Consider the following 22,957-nt stretch of genomic DNA (forward strand, 5'->3'; position numbering starts at 1 on the left):
TTTACATAAGACTCCATGCACATGAATGGTAGTAAAGGTATATTTTGAGTCTGTGTAGATGTTTACCTGTACTCCTGCAGTGAGTGGAAGCATCCATGTGAGAGTAATAAGCTCAGCCTTTTGTGCAGAGGTCCCAACTGGCAGTGGACATGCTTCAATGACAGTGTCCAGAGTCACTAATGCATATCTGGCAAAACATGTGCTGTTCTGTACAAAGCTGCTGCTATCTGTGAAATACTCAATGCCCAGATGACTGATAGGCTGATCATTCAATTCTGGCTGGCTGGAGAACACCTCATTCATAGCCTCTAAACAGTCATGCTCCAGTGGGCCTAAATCAATCAGCAATAGGGTGGATTGGTTTAGTCTTAACAACCTCTAGCCAGATATGCAGGTTTTCACATAACATGCTTTGATATCTGACCATTTGGGAGTTTTTCAGCCAATAATTTTTTTATATTCCATAAGAGTCAAAACGATTGGGAACTCAGACTGTGAGTTCTTGTACCAAAGTTAGTTTGCTTCAGCCACCAAGATGGCAGTGGTCACCAGGGAATGCAAGCAGGGAAACTGCATCAAGTTGTTTTAATAAATAGGCCACTGGGCAGTGCCAGGAGCATAGCAGCTGGGTCAAGACTCCTAAAGCTGTCCCCAGTCTCTTATGTACATATAGGAAGAAGGGCTTCATCATATCTGGTGAGTCCAGAGCAGGGGCATTTGTGAGTGCCCTCTTAATCTCTTTAAAGGCCTTTTCTTGCTCCTTGCCCCACACCATGTGTTTCTGTCACCCTTTGTGACTTCATAAAAGAGTTTTGCTGAGAGAGTAATTGGAGATCCAGATCAGGCAGAAACCTGCAACCCCTAGAAATTCTCTAATCTGTTGATGGGTCTTGGGGGCTAGAATGGAACAGACAGCCTTTTTCCTCTCAAGGCCCAGTCTACATTGTCCTTGTGATAGGTGAAACCCAAGACATTTGACAAATCTGAGCCCTCTTTTGGGCAACCTTATATCCTGCCATCCACAAAAGGGAGAGAAGGAGGTGAGTTCCTTCCATATAATCCTCCTGAGTTGGTCCAGCCAACAGAAGGTCATCTATGTACTGGAGGAGTGTGCAGCCATGCTGGTTGGCTGAGAAAGCCTTTGGGTATGGAAACCAAGTACAAGTCAATTGTCCCTTCTCTCCAGTATTAGGACTTTTCCATTGGAAGGCAAATATGGGTTGGTTCTGTGGGGCCAGGCAGATGCAGAAAAATGTGTCCTTAAGGTCTAGGCAGGAAAAGAACTTTGCCCTAGCTGAGATAAGGCCCAAAAGCATATATGGTTTTGGACCACAGGGTGTAAAGTAACAGTTGCTGAGTTGATTGCACAGAAGTCCTGAACTGGCCTAAAGTCTTCAGTCCCTGGTTTTTAGACAGGTAGTAAGGGAGTGTTCCAGAGAGTCTGACAAGGCTGAAGAATCCCACACTTAAGAGTCTGTCAAGATGCTTTTGGATTCCCAATTTGGGCCTTGCAAGGAATGCAGGTTTGCCTATAGTGAACATGAATGACTCCTAGCTTTGATTTTACTATCACTGGAGGTACATTCTGAGCCAGTCTGGGGGGCGGGGGTGGTGTTGTCCTCAGCCCATATCCCTGGAATCTTAGAGGGAAGCTCAGGCATTTCAGGAATCTCTTTCTTAGAGGCATAGAGCTGCCATTCCTCCTCCTCTGCAACCATTAGAGTTAGAATCTTGGCTTCAGGCCCTCTCAGCTTTAAGGCTGCCATGCCATCAGACTCAAAAGTTATCTGGGCCCTTAGTTTGCACAGCAAGTCTTTACCCACCCAAGCCATTGGGTAATCAGGAAGGTAGAGGAACTCATGCTTTATTTCATGCTTCCTAATAATGCCTCCAGATATCATTCAATCTGCTGGCAATCTCAGTCATCATTAAGGACCCAATGGAGGTCCTCCTCAGGGAACTGGCCCTGAGCATAGTGTCAAGCATTTAAAGTGCCTGCAGGCAACTTAGAACCACCAAGGTTATACAGCATCTTTCCTCAGTATTATTTTTTTTTCATTTTTCTTTTATTATTCATATGTGCATACAAGGCTTGGTTCATTTCTCCCCCCTGCCCCCACCCCCTACTCCGCCCCCTCCCTCTCCCCCCCCTCAATACCCAGCAGAAACTATTTTGCCCTTATTTCTAATTTTGTTGTAGAGAGAGTATAAGCAATAATAGGAAGGAACAAGGGTTTTTGCTGGTTGAGATAAGGATAGCTATACAGGGCATTGACTCACATTGATTTCCTGTGTGTTCCTCAGTATTAAATAGCTGTCAACTGTCTGTCCAGGTGGGCTTATGAGTTTGGATGACAGATTGCATTAGATTAATCAGAACCTCAGTCTTTTTCATGAAGGAATTGGTGCTTCCAGTTTAGGAGGTTTGTGGTGGTAAAGGGCTGGTAGATGAATGTCTGCCTTCCTCTTTGTGTCTGACCATGCTGGTCATAATACACTGGACCCTGGACTTCTCTCAGGGGCATCTGCAGGGTAGTGGGTTCCAGGGGAGAGGCTAGGCCTGTATTAGGACTGTTCAAATGTTCCTGGTTGGACCTACAGGCCACTCTTGCAAGGAGCTATGGGGTGAGGACTGTTGGGCTGAGTGGGCATGAGGTTCATGGGGTCTGAGGAAAGTAGGGTTGTTGCAGTCTCAAGGACTCTTGGGCCCAGGCTTGTAGGCATATTTGTTGCTGGAGCTTCCCTCTGTGATGCTGCTTCTCCTTCTAAGGGTTGAGGCAAAGGGATGGAAGGCGGTAGCAAGTGTGGGTACAGAGGCATATAACAGGGTGGGGTCTCCTCAAGATCCCCTGCTAACATGGTTTTCTCTGGCTTTTTACATTTTCCCCTGCACTTGGAAGCTGCTGCCACCCTGGCTACCATGACCCTACATGCTTCCTCTAGGAAGCATGCTTTAGCCACGTGGGTCAACTGAGGAATGCAGCCTGCCAGCAATCAATATAAGGAAATTGATCTGAGTGTCCAGGTTGCCCTACAACCACTTCAAAAACTCTATTGACTATGTATGACCTTATCTAGTGACCCCTCCAAGAGCCATCTTACACCAAAAGCAGGCCAGTCTATTTCACAGAATGTCCTAAGCTTGCCAGGAGTCAGCTTGATTCTGTAATCTCCATTAAATCCCTTTTTAAAGTTCTTACACATATGTCCCCAAGGAGTGTTCTTACTCTGACCTCCTCCCATTCCTCAAGTTACAAACAGTCAAGACAGAGACAGAAATGGAAGGTATGAGGGCTGTGGAGAGGGGGTAAGGGGTCCTCGTTTCTGACACAAAGGGGAAAACAAATAACACCACTCACTTTGTCTCAGGCCATTCCCCTTGTGAGGACATAGGCACAACTTAGCCATAGTGGGATTGTATAAACTGTAGACTGGAACCCCAAAGCAGCCATACACCATAGACTATATGAGGATCGCCATGGAAACATGGATAGAGACTGTGCACTTACCTTGCCATTGGGCCACATCTCAGGCTCACACTTTCATACACTCTCACACAGCACAGTAACTTCCACTCTGCTCCCTGGACATAAAAGACGGTTTTATCCCCAAAAGGGATTACTCAGGTGTTTCTTGGAGTTGATCAGACTCTGTCTCTGCCTCCTAAGGCAGGCCTAAATTTGAACCTGGGTTTTTACCAGTCTGATGAACGGGGCTCCAAAGTTGGTTTCCAAGCCTTTCTAATTTCCTTTGTGCCACCAACTATCTCCTCAGTTCACTGGGAGAAAAGTTCCCTCCACTCACATCAGCTGCCATCCGGTGGTGCCTGGCAGGGTCAGTCCTCCCACCAGGCAGGGGATGCTGAGCCTGAGACAAGGAGATGAAAATATTGCCACTGAATCTTGGACACAAGTCCCCAGAAATGCTGCAGGCTCTGTCTGAGCCTTCCAATAGAGAGATGAGGCACCAAAGGTTTTGGGAAGCAAGTTTATTAAGCAGGCTGGTATTCATTAAGCAGATTGGCATCCCAAGACTGAGCCCTGAGAACAAAAGGGCTTTCCTTATATACCACTTAGAGCAGGTTACAGAAATGGGGGGTTACAGCTTGTCTCATACATGGTCACATATTATTTCACTGGCCATTTTAACCTCTCAAGCAAGGTAACCCTTCTCTGGTCTCACCCCAGGTGCTACTTGATATTCCTCAAATCCAGTTTTTTATTTGTTTGTTTCACTGTTGCACACATTACCTCTCATTATTTCTCTTCCCTCTCCCTGCATTCCTGCCACACTAAGTCTTCCTAAGCTCTAACTAATATGTTTTTCCTGGGATCTTTCATTTTTACAAGGGTGACTAAAAAGGGCAACTTCAGTATTTTCTAGCTGGGCATTTAAGAACTTTTACACATACCTGCAAGGGACAACAGCTTCATTCAAAATTATTTTTGGAAGGACAATCTTAAACTTACTGCCATCAAATACTTATCAAATAATCAGTTATGGAAAAAACATGTTAATAAAACCTTATTATATATACATACATATAATTAAAATATGTACAATTGTAATATATAACATAATATAAGTGTACACATTCAGTACAATTGACAGGTAGCAAGTAGACGTAAGCAGTGGCCTCAAGAGAAAGACATGGAAAAAAATCATTTTAATTTACCTTCGCAAATCCACTAATCTCTATTTAAGATCAGGTAGCCAGAGCCCAGTGGCTATCACAAGGTGATTTGAAGTTAGCCACTACTCTAAAATGTAATATACTCTTAATCCAAGAGTAATCATACCCTAAACATCAACACCTAACATAAAGCAAAGGTTAGGAATTTTTAAACAGAAATTCTCTATCAATTAGAACAGGAACTAGTAAATTATTCAATATCTTTCTTAATAAGACAATGACCCAAACCCAGAAAATCATCCCAGGGGCCAAAATGATCACTCCCTGTATTAATAGCCATCTCAGCTACCAAAATCCACTACCTTTGATCAGTGCATCCCCCTAGCTCTCCAATATAGGAACAGATGGGATGTAAGACCACCATTTTGAGTTTTTGGGGAACAAGAAATGTCTCTCTTTCTTTCTCTACCCTGACCCCATTACTCTCACTCTAGAAACAACTTGCTTTCAGTCTGTTGAAAGCATATTGCTTTCCTAATAAACTTTGCTGTTAATTTTCTTGCATCTTTGCATCTTGCTTGAATTCTTCCCCTGATGTATACAAGAACCAAGGTAAATTTTCAATGCCATTTTTCTGGTAACAGTACTACTTTTATTGCACTATTTTAATCTATTTTCTTCTGTAACTCAAAATTATGATATATTTATATTAATATTTGGTCATTTACAAATATCCAGCAATTTGTTACCATTTCAAATGTTGTAATATATAATCTTCTGTGTTTACTTATTTGAATTTCAAAAGAATAATGATTCAATACTTTAATCAATGCTATTCCAGTGTGCTCTTGAAGGTGGTAATTTAATTTTATGTTTGAAAGGAATAGGAGGTCTCAGCGGGCCCCAACCCCCTTGTTGGAGAAACCAGTACCAAACACCCTGTGTAGATAAGATAAGGATTCCAGGTCCTAACAGTGTTCTAAGTACATGAATTAGTACAAAAAAACTCAGATAAAAGACTGAAACAATCCTAGAATGATCTAAAAGCTATTTAAAATGGAATCTTTGAATTTTAGATCTAGGAACTTTAAGATGTAAGTAATTGCATTTCCTCCTCTATTATGGAGATGTCTGAATAAGGATGTTTGTATAACAGAAAAGCAAAGAACTAAAATGTACCATCTAGATAAAAATATTAAAAGTGTATTTTGACAACATGTAGAGAGAATAAACATTGGAATACAAATTATAATGCTCTGATCTTGAAAAACAATGAGTACCCCAGGGGTGCAGGGCTTTCCTGGGACATAAAGGGTCTGCAGTGAGACAATGGGCAGGAAATCCCCTTCTTGGGTGGGGATTTTCTCTCTTTAGCACTGGATATTGAATTCCTAGGGTAAACATCTGCATTTTCTTTTCAGTCAAACATGTTACTTTTCTCAAATTCAATTCATATGTCCTAAAGAGAGGAGGAGGCATTATAGGTGCATCTGAGTCACTAAATGATTAAGGATAGGTTTAGGGAGGGAAGGCAAAAGTAAGTTTCTGTCTTCTCTGTTACACATCTATAATAACTCATAGTAAGTAATAATCTTATGTAACATTTTACAGAAGAGGCATATTAGTTTGGCTCTCTGACTTATTTACCTTTTGAGGAAATGGCATTGAGTATACACACACACACACACACACACACACACACAAATTTACTCTGTTTCTCAGGATGAACAAATAATGGTATATTACTGGTCATTGTATCAGAATATACCAATAAACTGAAGTTGTAACACAAGTGCAGAAATTGAACACATTTATAATATAGTGTGGTAATCATCCATTGAACATGTTTTTATTTGCAAATATTCTATTTATGATAACAGACAAAACAAATAATTTAATTCTCACTTAAACAATATTTCCTTCTCTACAGGCATTTAATTTTTCTTCAGCAAATATATCTATTTAGTTTTAATATAATTTCTGTGTATCTTATAGCTTTTTAATGGTTTATATAACTTTTCATTCTTGAAATATTCCATTTACAAAATAAGTTGAAAATGATGAGAAAGGCAGCATGTTTAAAAACATTATCTTGGCAATTATTTGCTTTAAAATTGACAGATAAAAAACTAACATGATTATTTGTCCTCAAGAGACAAAAGTTAAAGACAATACCAACAACTAAAAAAGAAAGAAATGCAAAACTAGGGAAAAAAGAGACTAAAAAATCCAGGCCTTAGAAGAAGAGACCTAAGCAGACAACAATTATGTTAAATGGTGTTGTGCCTTATATATTATTTACAGGTATATGGAGAATCCTGGATTGTAGTGTTAAAATTGAATAAACATCAAAGCTTACCAATAAGGAAATGTTTTAATAAAGTAGTGGTATACATAATTTAAAATAAATTATGAGGCATTAACAATACATTATACTGTTTTCAGGCACAAAGTACAAATAAGCAGTAACAATGCATTCCACTGGAGTTTTTTGGGTTTGCTTTTTATTTTGTTATTATTGCTGTACTAGGGATACAGTGTGACATTTACAGAAGTTCTTACAATATATCATAGTCGAATTCACCCCCTTGATCATTCTCCTTTATTCTCCCTCTCCCCCATTTCTGGAATAGTTTCAACAGGTCTCATTCTTCACTTACATACATGTGTATATAATATTTCCACCATAATCATCCTCCTGCACCATTTCCTTGGATCCTCCCCTTCACACTACTAACAACCCTAGACAAGACCTGTTTTGCCTTCCTGTTCTCCATTTTTATAAAAAAGAAAATTACATTTTTGTTTATTAATATAGCTACACAGAACATTTCCATGTTTATCTGTATTATAATCTGAATAGGTCCATCTCCTCTATTTTGGAATTGCTGTTTTCTCAAAGGAACAGGAATGCTTGCTTATCTTCTTATTTAGTGGTAAACTGAGGCAAAAACACTGATATCCAACATTTAGTAGAAAGTATATAATACACTAAGGCTTAAATTTACATATACTGTTTGCAAGCATGAACTGTTGGAAATGTAGGCCCCAAAGTGACCACGTGGAAAGGAGTGATCTGGCCAAGAGACTCTTTATTCTGAGTGGGAGAGGGAGAGAACCAAGGGAGAGAGAGAGAGAAGCAGGAGGGGCAAGGGCTTAAATACCCCTCAGTGGGACTCAGCATGATCTGATTGGTTAGGATCTTATGGTTCATGCTGATTGGAGGTTGTGGCAGAAGGAGGATTCAAGCTAGACTTGAGCCAGGACCGTGACCCTGGAAATGGAAGCTTAAGGGTGCAGTAAGAACCGAAACCTATCAGCGCCATTATTGCCAACATTCCTCCCTTTTTTTGTTTGTTAAGGAAGGGGTGCGTTGTGTTTGCTCTGGCTTCTTCGAGCTGGCAAGGGATGGTGTAGGGGAAGGGAGAGTTAGTTGGCAGATGGCATCGGAGTAGTGAGTCTCATAACGGCATACACCCAGGCTCCAAAGGTGAAAATTTCCTCTTCCCTGAATTCGATAAAGGTTCCCTGTAGCCATAGATCGTAAATGGTCTCCAGCCACTCCTCTGGGCCTCATATGGAAAGTATTAGCCAGCTGTCCTCAAGTAGGGAATCAAGGAACTGCAGTAGATGCCTTGTAAGGGATTGAAGTGGCTCATAGTCCAGTGTCCCAGTAGGGTTCATCATGGGTGTCCTCTGGCTGAGCTATGAGGGGGTGATATCTCTGAAAGAGAAGCTGGTTGAAAATTTTGTTAGAGATTCTGTTCACCTGAGATCTGAGAAACTGTAGTAAGCAGGGTAGGAGGGTGCAGAGAGTAATGAGCATAAGCAAAGGACCCAAGAAAGGCAGGAGCCAGGTGACAAGAGGAGAGCTCAGCAGGTTGGTTAAGGTGTTTTTACTGGGTCTCCTTAGGAGGTCCTCGGGCAACTCTGTTAACCTTTTGACATTTTGTTCCACAATTCTGGACTCATTAACATAATAGCAACATTCCTCCCAGAGGAAGAAACAGGTGCCCCCTTTTTCTGCTGTTAAGAAGTCCAGGGCCCTATGATTTTGGAGGCCACCTGAGCTACAGAGGTGAGCTGATGCTGAAGGGAGCCCAGTGAGGCCGAGGTGGATTCAAGGGTGATCAGTAAGCGCACCTCAAAGTCCCTTGCTAAAATAACACTATGGCCAAGAGCTCCCCCTGCGAAGCCTGCGGCAGCAACAGAGGTTGCCAAACTTATACCCACCATAACAGGCAAGAAGGCAGCGGGCTTTGGTTGAGCACCAAATAGGAGGGAGAATTCAGCTTCCCCATAAAGAGTAAGTTGGGGAACTATGATTACCAGTACGCAGGGCCCGGGGGTAGTTTGGGTTATGTAGGAGTGTAGGGTGTTGTGGTACCAGAAATATAGCACCAAGGGGGATGCCAGTTGTGCTGTAACCGAGACATTGATATGACAGGAGAGAGAAAAGTTGGACCAAGATGTTGAGAGCGGGGTATAACAGGTGTGTGTAAAAAGGGGAACTTGTGTAGAGTCAGGTGCCCATAGAGGTACTGCTGGCAAGGGAGGAGTGCATGAGGAGTTCCATAAGGCAGGGGAAGCCTTGATAGAAGATGAAGCATTAATGGGAACTGCAGCCCACAGAGCACCCTGGAGGGAGGCACAAAGAAAGCAGTCAATGACACTAATGGATGTGGCAAGGTTCATGAGTTGGAGTGAAGCCTGGAACAGTTGGAGCCAGGTAGGGGTGGAGGATTGTTGAAGGGCCTGTTGTAGGCTTTGTTCTGACTGGAGGACCTCCAAAGTCACCTCTTTTTGAGTAGGGATTGGAAGGGTGAGCTGCCTGGAAATCATAATGTGAGTTGAGGGTTTTGAGGCAGTGCACCCAGCATAGAGGGCTATCAGTTGACCCCGAACCCATCTGTTATCCCATGGGTTGGGGATGTGGGCCACGATGGTCCCATTTTGTCCCCTATAAAGGAAGAATTCATTGTCTGGGCCCCTTAAATTCAGTACCTGGTAGATGTTACAGGACCAATAGGGACATCCCCCATATTCCTGGGTATATGGTGCCCCCTTCTTGCAGTAGTCCTTAGTCTGGGAGAAGAAAGGGTAATGGCATCCAAAGTCACTATCACTCCTGGGTTTGAAGGGGACTGAGAGAGGGGTCTGGCACCTCTTAGGAGGGCAGTCTCCGGTGCCCACCAGACTGGTGATAGAGGTTTGTGAGACAGTGTAGGTCTCCCATATCTTAAACCTCCAAAAGTACCCTCCAGTGTTAGCCTGCCCACTCATGGAGAGGAGGGTGAGAACAGCGAATAAAAAGAGAGAGTCAAGGCACATCCTTGGGGGCCGGGGAGGGAACATGAACCCGAGAGATGTGAAGTTTCAAGGGGTCTCCAGGGAAAGGGGTGCAAATGAAGGCAGGGAGTGAAGGCAAAGGGTCACTGGGATCGCTCTGCCAGTTGTCTCTGGGGGATCAGGCTGGCTTTAGCCTGGAAATATGAATCCAAGATGTTTGTTTTCCTGGAGTCTCTTTTAATCAGGCTGCAGTAGGAGTGCAGAGGATGATTTTAAGGGGCCCTTTCCATTTTGGGGTGAGGGGTTTCTTTTTGGGGAAAGGGGGAGAGAAATAGACCCAATCCCCTGGGTTCAAAGGGAAAGAGAGATGAGTGTGTGAAGGGTCCGGAGATAAGGTATCATGGTGTCTCCACAGTTGGGTTTGAAGGAAGGAGAGCAGGGGAAAGGCAAGGTGTCCCAGGAGGAGGCCCATGGCAGAGGTGATCCCCGGAGGCAAAGCTGGGTGACCGAACATTAACTCAAAAGGGGATATTTGTGTGGGCTTCCGTGGGAGCACCCGTAGGCAGAAGAGGGCTATTGGAAGGAGTTGAACCCAGTCTAGGTGTAGTTCTAAGGTAAGTTTGGTGAGAATCTCCTTTAGTGTACTGTTGGAGCATTCTATTGTTCCTTATGAAGGGGGTTGGTAAGGGATATGGAACTGCCATGGGATATTAAGGGCCTTGATAATTGTTTGGGTCACCTGGGAGGTGAACTCTGGGCCAATATCTGATTGGAAAGAGGTAGGCATCCCAAACCTAGGAATGATGTGGGTTACAATAATAGATACCACATTTGAAGCCCTCTTATTAGAGTTTGGGAAGGCCTCTAACCACCCTGAGAGGTTAGACAAAAACCAAAAGGTATTTGTGTTTCTTTACCTTGGGCATATTAGTAAAGTCTATCTGCCAATCCGCCCCTGGGATGTGTCCCCTGGCCTGGTGAGTAGGGAATGGGCCAGGCCTTAGAGGGGTGTATGGGTTGGTCCTTTGACAAGTGGGACAAGTGGAGGTGAGATGGTGTAGATATTGGGAATCCTCCGGGGTAAGAGGGAAGAATGAATTTAAGAAAAACTTGAGATTCTGAGTGCTAGTGTGGAAGATAGACTGTAGATATGAAAGGAGAGTGTGTCTAGGGAGTGACTCATGGGCTGCTTCAGGAGTCTGGTCCTGAGGCTTTGCAAGGGCCAGAGTGGAGTAATTCTTCCCTGCCGCCTGTCAGGCAGCCTGATCTGCCTTAGACTTGCCCATAGTTATGGGTGATGAATCCGTTTGGTGGGACTGGCAGTGGGCGATCCCAACCTTAGAGGGGAGGAGAGAGGCCTGGAGAAGGTGGGTAATGAAGGTGGAGTTGGTGACAGAGGTCTCTCTTGTGGTTAATATATTTCCTTCCATATAGCTGAGTGGGAGAGGAGGATGTGGAAGACATATTTAGAGTCAGTGTATAGAGTGAGAGAATGGTCGGCTGCCAGTTCGAAAGCCCTTGTGACTGCAAACAGTTCAGCCTGTTGATTGGTGGTGCTGGGAGGGAGGGGCTGTGCCTCGATGACTTGGGTTAAGGACACTATAGCATAACCTGCTCTCCGTACACCCCCTCTACATATGAGCTGCCATCAGTGAACCAGGTGTAGGTGGAGCCTGCAGGGGCCCCTCCTGGATGTGTGAAGGGCAGGGGAGAAGGGCCTCCAGGGTCTCGACGTGGTAGGCATGGCAGTAGAGGTGGGCAGGAGGATGGCAGGATTTAAGGAAGAGCAAGCACGGAGGGTAATGGAGGAGTCATGGAGGAAGGAGACAAGAAGTGACAGGATCCAGCAAGGGGGAAGGGTTCTTAAGCCCTTATATGTCAGGAGTTCTGCCAGGTGATGGGGGGAGATGATTGTGATTGACCCCCCGAAAGTAAGTTTTTTTGCTTCCTGAACTAGAACATAGGCTGCTGACAAGGCCCGTAGACAGGGGGCTCATCCCTGGACTGTGGGGTCAAGTTTTTCAGATAAACAGGCTACTGGGGCAAATGTTGAACCCTGTCTTGACCCAGAACTCCCAGGGCTAAGCCTTTATTTTCATGAACATAGAGGGTGAATGGTTGTTGGATATCTGGCAGGTGGAGGGCTGGGGCTTGGAGGAGTGTTTGTTGAAGGCATTGGAAAGGGGTGTCAATAGAGGTAAGTAAAGGTTTAGAGGGGTCCCCCTTAGTGGCATCATATAAGGGGGCTGCCAGGAGGGAATAGTTGGGGATCCAGACCCAGAAGTATGCGGCCAGTCCCAAAAAGCAAAGAATTTCTTCCTTCATTTTGGGAGCTGGCATTTCCTGAATGAGCTGTTTTCTGTCCAGAGTAATTGCCTTAGAGTCATGGGACAATTGAACTCCCAGTTGTGTAACTGTTAATTGAGAAAGTTGGGCTTTGTGGAGAGAGTCCTGATATCCCTTGTCTGCCAGAAAGTTTAAGAGTAAAGTGGTGTCTGTTTGAGAGATGTTTAGAGAGGGGCTACACAAGAGTAAATCATCCACGTATTGGAGAAGGGTGGACCTAGAGAGATGGAGGTTTTTGAGATCGCTAGCAAGCATCTGGCCAAATAGATGGGGGCTATCCCTAAAACCCTGAGGGAGGACTGTACAGGTGAGTTGTTGAGAGTGGCGTGTGTGGGGGTCCGTCCAGGTGAAAGCAAAGATGTCCTGTGAGTCGGGGGAGAGAGGAATGGTAAAAAAGGCATCTTTGAGGTCAAGGACAAAGAAGTAAGTGGAGGAGGCAGGAATAGAGGAGAGAATGGTGTAAGGGTTAGGGACGAGGGGGTGTATAGGTTTAACAGCATTATTGATGAGTATAAGATCCTGGACAAGGCGGTAGGTACCATTTGATTTTTTTACAGCTAGGATGGGGGAGTTGTATTAGGAGTGGGTAGGTCTGAGGAGCCCCTTTTGGAGTAAATCGTTAATGATTGGTTGTAGTCCCAACAGGCTGGAAGTAGGGAGGGGGTACTGAGACTGGCATGGAAAGTGATGGGGATCCTGTAAGAGAATCTTAATGGGAGGACAAGTGGCCAGGGAGGGAGCATTAGTGTCCCATACCTTGGGGTCCACCCCTGAGGGAAGAATCTAGCTGGTGAAATCAGAAGGGCTGGCCATAGCCATAAGGGCAAGAAGGGGAATGGGATAGAAGTTAAATGAGATGGAGGCCCAAAATTTGGTCAAAATATCTCTTCCCAGTAAAGTTGTGGGACACTGGGGCATGACTAGAAACTGGTGGGTGAAAGGATGACCCGAAAAGGAGCAGGAAAGCATGGGGGTCTTTCTGGGAAAAATAGTTTGTCCCCCTACCCTGATAATAGGGGTTTGTGATGGGCTGGTGGCCCCCCAAAACTCTGTCAGAACCGAAAAAGTGGCACCGGTGTCCAGGAGGAGGCAGATAGGGTGCCCATCAACCAGAAGGCTTACCTTGGGCTCCAGAAACGAGATGGTAGTTGCCGGAAGGGGCGTCCCAAGGCCCCTTCAATCATCAGTTGCCAGCCCTATGAGGTCGGGACTGGAGTGAGAGTTTGATCCGGCCCCCCACCAGGAGCCAGAGCAATCAGTCACCCAATGCCCATGAGCATGACATCTAGGGCAAGGCCAAGGTGGTATCTTGGGATTAGGGCAGAATTTAGCCCAGTGTCCCCCCTTTCCACATTTGAAACAGGGGCCTGGTGAGCTCCTGTGCAATGGGTGTTAATTTTCCCATTTAGGTTGAGGGTTCAGACCTCTCATAGCCTGGGCCAACATCTGGTATTTTTGGCGCCTTGCCTTGTCATCTCGGGAGTGGAACACCTTGAAGGCGGTTGCCAGTACCTTGGTCTGAGGAGTGAAGGGGTCTCTATCAAGTTTTTTTAGCTTTTCCCTAATGTCAGAGTAGCTTTGGGAGAAAAAATAAGTCATAAGGAGCTGTCTACCATCTGCGGATTCTGGGTCAATGTTGGTGTATTGTTGGAGAGCCCTAGTTAATCTATCTGGGAAGGTAGAGGGGTTTTCTGTTCTATCCTGGATGATCTCCTGGAGTTTTTCAAAATTAATGGCCTTCTGTGATGCCCATTTTAGTCCTGCCAGGAGACAGGTGGCAAATTGGTCTTGGAGAGTGAGCCCAGCCTGGGTGTTGTAGTCCCAGTTGGGATCATGATCAGGCATCAAACCAGGGTGAGCAGGACTGGTTTGATGGACCTCATCTGCATACGTGTGAGCCTTTTCCCAAACCCTTCTACGTTCCTCAGGTAAGAGGGTGTTAGAGAGAATGAGATAGATATGGTAGGTTAGGCTGTAACACTGGAGTAAATATTGAAATTGTTTTACATAGGCAGAGGGGTTAGTTGTGTAGGAGCCCAGGCGAGCTTTGATTTGGGAGAGATCAAGCATAGAGAAGGGGACATGAACCCTAATAATGCCCTCAGATCCGGTTACCTCCCGAAGGGGTGCTAGGAGGGAAAGGGGGAGGCTGGGCAGAGAGAGTGCATGACCTAGTGGTGGGAGGACTGAAGGTGGGGGAAGAGGGAGGAATTGGAGCACAAGGGGAAGTGGGGGCAGGGGGTGGTGGTGCGGAAGGGATGAAGAAGCAGGAAGTGGAGGCGGGTTGAAAGATGACGGGGTAGGTTGGGGAGGAGGAGGATAGGGTGGAGCCTGCTGACTGTATGGAGGGGGCTCATTGGCTGGGTTGAATCCGAAGAGAGAGCAGAGGTTGAGGCTGAAGGCTTCAGAGCAAGAAGTACATGTTTAGGTTTGCAAGTGGTGCAGAGAGCTGGATTTAGATGGAGGTAGGAAAAGGCCTGAACATATGGAATCTCTCCCCATCAACCCGATCACTCACAGCAGTTATATAGGTCCCACAGGAGATTGGGATCTAAAGACCCAAAAAGGGGCCAGTGACTTTGGTTGTTTAAAGGATAAGTGGGTCAGATTTGGGTGTAAAAGCAGATCAAATTTTTTGGTTTTATGTCTGGGGTCAAACCCAAGGTGTCCAAATTATTGAGGAGGCATCTCAATGGGGAGTCAGTTGACAGAGAAGATGTAGAGGCACCCATTATGAGGGACCTGGTCCCAGAATGGTACAGGAGGATATTATGTACTGTGGAGCATCCTTGCACAGCACAAATATCCGAGAGAATGCAAAGCACACGAGAATCAGCTGTAGCTGAGTTCAGGTGGTTTGCAGGCCAAAAAGGTCCGTGGAGGCTATGGGTCACCCGGCGCCGGGCTTTTCCTGGAGGGCGGCATGCGAGGGCTGAGGATAACAAGCATAGACCCAAGCCCGTGGCAGATAGGGAGATCTTTCCCCACGGTCTGAGTCCCAGGGATGATCAGAAAGGGGAAATGTTGAAACCCCAGAGACACCAAAGGGAGAGACCGCAATGGGAGCCCAATAGAGGTGTGTGGACTCACCAAGAAGATGTCTGGTGTTGGATGTGAGTGAGGGCGATTGGGAAGATGAGTCTTGGCCAGTCATGTCCTCAGGGTGGTCGTGGGGTGAGTCAGAATCGGGGGTCCCACCAGGATTAGTGGGTAAACCCGCCCCGAGTCATGGCACCAAATGTTGGAAATGTAGGCCCCAAAGTGACCACGTGGAGAGGAGTAATCTGGCCAAGAGATTCTTTATTTCCGGGTGGGAGAGGGAGAGAACCAAGGGAGAGAGAGAGAGAAGCAGGAGGGGCAAGGGCTTAAATATCCCTCAGTGGGACTCAGCATGATCTGATTGGTTAGGATCTTATGGTTCATGCTGATTGGAGGTTGGGGCAGAAGGAGGATTCAAGCTAGACTTGAGGCAGGACCGTGACCCTGGAAATGGAAGCTTAAGGGTAAAGTAAGAACCAAAACCTATCGGCACCATTATTGCCAACATGAACAAGAAGCAAAATTTTATCAAGTTCTTAGAAACTGCTTTTGCTAAAAATAATAAATAAAACATTGACTCTTCACCTGGCCCTGCAAAGTAAGCAAGAGAAAAGAATTGTATCCTCCCTTCATTTTACATCTGTCTCCTTTTCTTAAAACTTTGAGTCAGACCCCTGCTTAACTCTATGTTAGGCATGTAGGTCATTCAAGACCCATCTGTCTAAAAACTGATGATACTTAACCAACCTCATCCCTCTTCTTGGATGAAGGCACAGAGGTAAGAGAAATTAAGCATTCTTCCATCAGTGTTTATAATGCCCTATTCCAGAACTCTCAAGAAGTACCTGAAAGTCTATAGTCATTGTCCTAAATCTGCACTCATCTTGGATTCCCAGAAAAGCAAAGCCTAACAGACAGATCACTCTATGATGAGATCAGGCCATAATAATCTCAGAGGAACCAGATTGTCCCCTCAAGTGATAATGACTTATGCAGAGTCTTCCTGTAGAATGAGAACTGAGATAAAAATGAATGGGAATGCACTTATGACTAAGATTGCTTAATTATGCCTACCTCTTGCCCCCCAACCCCAATTTTGCCTGTATGTAAACCTAAAACTCATGTCAGTACCTCAAAGATAGGCTGAAATGACTAAACTCCATTTTCCCAAAATTACCATTTTGATTAAAATTTTTTCTTTCCTTTTTATGATTATATTTGTTTAATTTCTTTCACATAAGTAGGCAGACTTAACATGTTGAAACTCCCAGAGTCAGGCCTTTGGCTTAGAACTACAGTTACAGAAGAATATAGTAACATTTACACTGTACTAGAGCTAAAATAAAAATGCTACATATGACATTACAGGAAAAATACTGTTTGATGTAGTAGAGTTGCAAAATGTGGGCAAATGTTTCCATACAGGAGTTAGAACTTTATTTGAATACTGTTCAGTTTATCCATAAGGTAACCTAATGCACCTCTATATTTTATTGCCTTCTATTTCCTGACTCCTTTTAGCATTTCTTGGTAATGTATGAACATTTAATATTTAAGAATTGCCTGAAACCTTATACGTTTTCTGGGCAAAAATTGATACTTAAAGTATTACAATAAACAATTTGACTTGAAATTTCTTGTGGGCCCTTAAGTGAGGATACACTCTCTAGGGATCATGAGGACAAAGAGTTTAAATGGCTTTTTAAAAAATGAGAGAAAAGCATGCGCACATATGAATTACTTCCTTTGACCTTAGAAAAATCATTGGAGGTTGCATAATGGAGTCTATTATAAAATGAACATCAGCTAAAAGGGCAATTAAATCCCAAATGACTTCTTTTTAAAGAGGATTCTAATGTCTATTCTCTATTAATTACCCTTTGATTTGCTTGCTACATAGATGTGCTATTTATTCTGCTGTCTTTCTCTGCTAGAAATTTTACATTTAGCCAAAATGTAAGCTTCAAATATATTTTAATTGAAATAACACTGTTTCAAAGAGAAATTGATTATGTATAGAATGATAATGGGTAATTGTAGCTATTTTATACTTATATGGGTACTTGATTGGTATATTTCAGTGTGAGTCATTTCCAAGACCTATTGAATTTATGCTAAGTAGAATTTATTTTCTGTACTCATGCAAACACCTACACTCTACTAATATTGTTTTGTTCTCAGGGAATGTCGTTGACTAGGTTCCTTAGAACATAGAGCATGAGACAAAACTGTGTTGATGTCTCATTTATTGTAAGATATAATCACAAACAGGAGAAAAGGAAAAATAAAGCAAACAGAGAATATTAGAAAGCAAATACAAAGTGATAGATATTTGAGCCAAGTCTTGAAGTTAACTGATTGTGGAGGTAACTGGAGTGAAGAGTGATCAACTTTATCCTTCATTTGTTATGGTATTCCCTTGTCTTTAAACACTAGTTTGACTGGTTTGGGATGCATGCCAGCATGCATCCCATCGTATATCACATCTGCTTGTATCAGCTGGAAATTTGAGTTTAATATTCTTGTTAAAATAGCTACCTACCCCAATGGTTGATTTTAATTATAATCAAGTCCTCCATTAGAAGTGATGAAGCTATGATAACTGAATATTTGTTCAGGCATGAAAAAATGAATATTTAAATAAAATATTACTTGATTTAGACTAATTTACTTATTATAAATAAATTCTAATCATTAGGTTTTCAGGAGCAGGTTATGAGTTTCTCTTTTACAGGACAGTAACCATACAAAATAATTATGTACTATACATTTTAAAAAGCTTGAAAAAGGATTTTCAAAGTTTTGTCACAAATAAGTAGTAAATGTTTGAGGAGGTAAATATGTTTAACCTGATCTTATTTTATGTAATATTTATATATTCTGAATATATGCTACCTCATTAATATGTATAAATTTTACATTTTGATACAACAGCTAACATTTACAAAACACTAATGTTTAGATTTTAATAATTAAAAATTTAATAAACTTAATTTAAATTAAGTTAGCTTATAAGAAATATTATGCTCATCTCTAAAGTACTTACATTTCAAATAAGATTGTACCACAAATAATTTTTATCTAATTATTTTCAATTTTTGTCTCAAATCTATGAGAATTAAATAATTTATTTAATCCAAATGAATATTTTGAAAGTGTTCAGAAAAATATTTTCATAAGGAATGAATTTAAGGATCTTCTAATAAAATAGGGCCAAAATGAATAAATTTATTGATTTATAAGAAACAGCCTTGAAAAAATCAATGTGGTATCTAGAAATAGTACCAGGATATGTAAGAATTATATATAACTATGGCAAAATAATAAATAATGGTTTATTTGTAGTATTAAATATGTGCCTTTGTGCTTGGAACTTAGTGATACTGAAATATATGCATTTGTAACATATCCAATTTATAAAATAATATAAATTCTTTTTTTAGCAAAACTTTATCAATATTTCATATTTAGTTTAGAAGTAATTATGCCCATCGTTTATGAGATAGAAAGCTGAAGTAATCACATGGATAAAAAAATAGAAATTCTTATAAATTACAGAAAAATAAAATTAAAACAAAGCCTAAAGGCTCCCATTCTGAACCAAAGAATATTTATTAAAGCAATTTTTCAATTATGCTGGAAAGATAATGGACTTCCATATGGTGACAATGTGACAAGGATGACTGAGACTTTTGTTATAGCCATGTACTTAGAAGAGATTTAGGCAAAACTGTTGACAGGAATGTATAAACCACATGCAGCTAATCAATTACATTGATTTTAATATAACTGCATTGTCCTGGATTAGCAATTTACAAGTAAGGCCCAAGTTAACCATGAATCACAATTTCTTTGTTCCTAGGTTCACTCCAATTCTCATAAAGTTTTCCCTTTAACAATTGCAGACTCCATGATTTTTAGACATTTTTATCACCTTAGGTATTCCTAACGAACCCAAGAAGCAGGTATGTCAAAGCCACACTTCAGTGAAAGTTACATTTAAAAAAACAAGATTCAAAAGAAATTATTGTACATTATTGTCATCCCCTGCATATTTCTGAAATACATGATTCAAGGTATATCTCAAGGAATTTTGAATAAATTGATTTTGCATGATTCTAAAGTTGTTCTCTATGAATTCATCTGAGCTACTTTTGTTACACACTATTTGTAAATAATAGGAGTGGTCTGTATTTAAGAATCCCAATTCCTCACAATCTCAGATACCAATGGAACAGATTGAAGACCAAATCTGTACACCATCTTGATATCTATTCAGTTCTTTCTTTCTTTCCTTCCTTCCTTCCTTCCTTCCTTTTGTAAACTGGTATAAATTACTTCATACATTGTTCTGGTGGCTTGATCAAAAAACATAAAAACTCAAACAATCTCGACCACCACCATCACCAAACCTATAGTGTTCTTTCATGTATGCTGATCAATATTTACTTAAATGATGCACTTTAAGAAAAGTAAAGGGGAGAATTTAAGGGGAGAATCCTCATCTACCTGGGAACAGTTATCAGGGCACCACAATGCTTAGATCCAATGGTGATGCACAGAACAAGGTAATCATCACTTTTGGATTTTATCTTTAAAGTTACATGCTAAAGGGTTTGTAAAACTTTTAAAATCTAGTTGTTCAGAGATAAGTAGGGTTTTCTAAATATTGTGACAAATTAGTTTTTATTACTGATCTCAACAAAGAGATTCCACTTTTGTAAACCGTATTATTACTTAGCAAGCCACTAGTTTCATAATTGGATAATCCATTTATCATGGTAATTAACAAGACTTCTCATATCAATGAAATAAAAACATAGTTAAAGCACATAAAATATCTACACGTATGAGATTTTTGCTTAGGATGTTGGTAGACCTTGTAGAACATACACTTATTTAGTATGCACATTATGGCATATAACAGAGTCACAACAGAGATCTATATATTTGAGTATTTCATTGTTTGTGATTCACATGGGATGGAATAAAAAAATGGTAATTTTTTCCTTTCAATTAACCTATATGACGGAAAGCAGTCTTGGGAAGTGTTTATCATAGTAGTAGAACACAAGGTAGAATACATTAGCAAAAAAGCATACATTCTGGATATGTTGAGTTTGAAAGATAGCTTCTTCCATTTTCATTTCAGAATGAGGTAATTATAAGACTGATTAGTTAAAATTACAAATATAAGATCCAGAATTGGATCTAAAGTAGTCACGAGCATTTTAGGTAAGGAGAAGTCTTTCAAGTGAACCACATATAGTTCCTTTGTGAAAGTACATTTTATTTTGTATTTTTATCAGAGGTCAAGGCAGAAGCCACAGTAAAGGGAGTAGAGAAATTGACATTTTTAAGAGGTAAGCATGAAATATGAGAAGTCCTCAGTGTGATTATTATAGCTTATCAGTTTAATGAAGCATCAGAAATTTAGATTCACAACACATTGGGGAAATATTCAAATGCATATGACTAAAATACTCAAAGTTCTGTATCATTACAGAAATGAAGCAAGTTATTTGTCATTTTCATGAGTCACATTAGGAACAGGAAGTCATCAATAAAGCCAGTGAATGTGTGTGTGTGTGTTTGTATATAATCTATGACACCCATTCTGAAACCTGAAGATATATTTAAGAATTTAAGAATCACTACAAAAAGACTGCAGAGTCTTGGTGAAAATAATACATGACCTTACCAATGACTATGTTTTTCTTTAAGCAACATATTAAGAACTTGTGGGCTCAACATCTCTTTAAGTAAGCCTATGGAAAAAGAAAGCATAGGTGTATGTAAGGTTACCAATATTCCGGTATTCTTTGATTTTTCTTATTGTGCATTTAAAACCAAGCTTTTGATTTGAAAAACGGTGCTTTCATAAATAAACATCAGTGACTAAAATTCTGAGAGTAACACAATGCAGAAGACAAATTCCTCAATGGTTTTGAAAGGTTTTGCTTCTAGGAGAGCTGTGTTTCCAGAAATATGCAGCAGGAAGCTCTTGTGCTTTAGGTACGGGCTTATACAAGATAACACTTTCCTCCTCAACGAAGGCAGAAAAATGAATTCTGGAGGTATGTGATTTTTCTTAACAAATACTTTCCAAATGTAATTTTCATGTGTAATACTTTAAAGTAACTTACATTTTAATGACTACAGTATGTGTCTTATTTATACATACATATATACTTGAAATTTATGATATTGCTTATAAAAATTATTAATAAAATGGAAAAGTTAGCTAAAGGAAAATATTCCTCCCAAATCTGACCTATGATTGCAGTTAATTTTGACATGTTCTTTTTAACAAAACATTTTAAGGTAAGTCATAGCAATTATCTGCAGAAAACTTCAGGGTTATGAAGTGGGAAGTGAATGTCAGAGGCAGCAGAGATCTGCCACGACTTCTTTCATACTCCCTATAACTAACATAAGGGTAAACCTTCTTTTACCTTGATTGTGTGCATGTGTATTAGTAATCGCCTTGAACAGGTGGAAAACTCATAGAGCTCTAAAGATGCAGTTGCTTGGCACACTGAAATTATCTTCATATCCATGTGGTATATTTCTGCTTAATGGTACAATCTATGCAAGACATAATAAGTCATAAGAAATGCAACTAAAGTCTAAACTAAGTGGATATTTCAATACCAAGGAATATTGATTTGAGACTTTGTACTTCAATTGAAATTATATGATTGGGCTACTTAATCATGCTTTGTAAATATTTAAGTGATATATCATATTTAAAAAGCTACATCATTTAAATTTTTGTCATTAGGCCTACATAAATTTTGAACACCCATGCTTGACTTTTTGCAGATGTTATTCTGATAATATTTTGATACAAAGCTTCCAGGATTACCCCAACATTTTATTAAATTTTTAGCTGTTTTAAAACATTGCTTATGCCTTTTAGTCCCAAATATTTTTATTGGTCCAAAAATAGCCTTAGAATTTGTGCTTTGGAGATAAATGATATAGATAGATATAGAGACAGATATAGATACAGATACAGATACAGACATAGATACAGCTAGATATAGACATATAGATCTATAGATGTCTGTTGTGACCAAGGGAATCTGCCATTAAAACTTTATTGAAATTCTGAATAATTTTCTTCTGTAATGACCACCATTAACATAGTGAAATAAATTTGCACTTTACTATCAATAGTAAATTTGTCATAAAATACTACACACATTATAGTAGCTTCATAAAAATATTTTGTACATACACACACCCCACAAGAAACCAAAAATATTGTGTTACTGTTTCTGGTTATAGTTTAATACAAAATTTTACTCCTTTCTAAACTTTATTTGAACAATTATTCCTATTCAACTTTGTATTATATTAAAATGAAAACTAAAGTTCAAAACCCAGTTTCACCAAAAAATAAACAAATAAATAAAAATTTAAAAATTGAGGGATTTGATTAGATGAAATCCAAGAACCACTGTATCAAATAAAAATACTTTTACAACACAAAAACAATTTGTAATTGTAATATTTAATATAAAAAATTAGCATCTCTATATTCAAACTAAACTATCAATAAAAGCCAATAAGAAAATAACACAGAAACAGAAAATTGTGATGGGCTAAAACATAAAAAGACAATTTGCAGCAATAGCATGCAGT

At 40.8% G+C, this 22,957-nt stretch overlaps 1 long non-coding RNA gene across 1 annotated transcript in view; it reads right to left on the minus strand.

Annotated features, from left to right (window-relative positions):
• Positions 1-6,452: 6,452 nt before the first annotated feature.
• The window catches only part of LOC141413985 (uncharacterized), a 34,821-nt gene continuing 18,316 nt past the window's right edge, over positions 6,453-22,957 (minus strand). Inside the window, exon 2 of the long non-coding RNA XR_012439069.1 lies at positions 6,453-8,369. This is a non-coding gene — a long non-coding RNA (uncharacterized lncRNA). The remainder of the gene's footprint in view (positions 8,370-22,957) is intronic.

The sequence above is a fragment of the Castor canadensis genome, chromosome 11 (assembly GCF_047511655.1).
Source record: "Castor canadensis chromosome 11, mCasCan1.hap1v2, whole genome shotgun sequence".
Taxonomy (NCBI): Eukaryota; Metazoa; Chordata; class Mammalia; order Rodentia; family Castoridae; genus Castor; species Castor canadensis.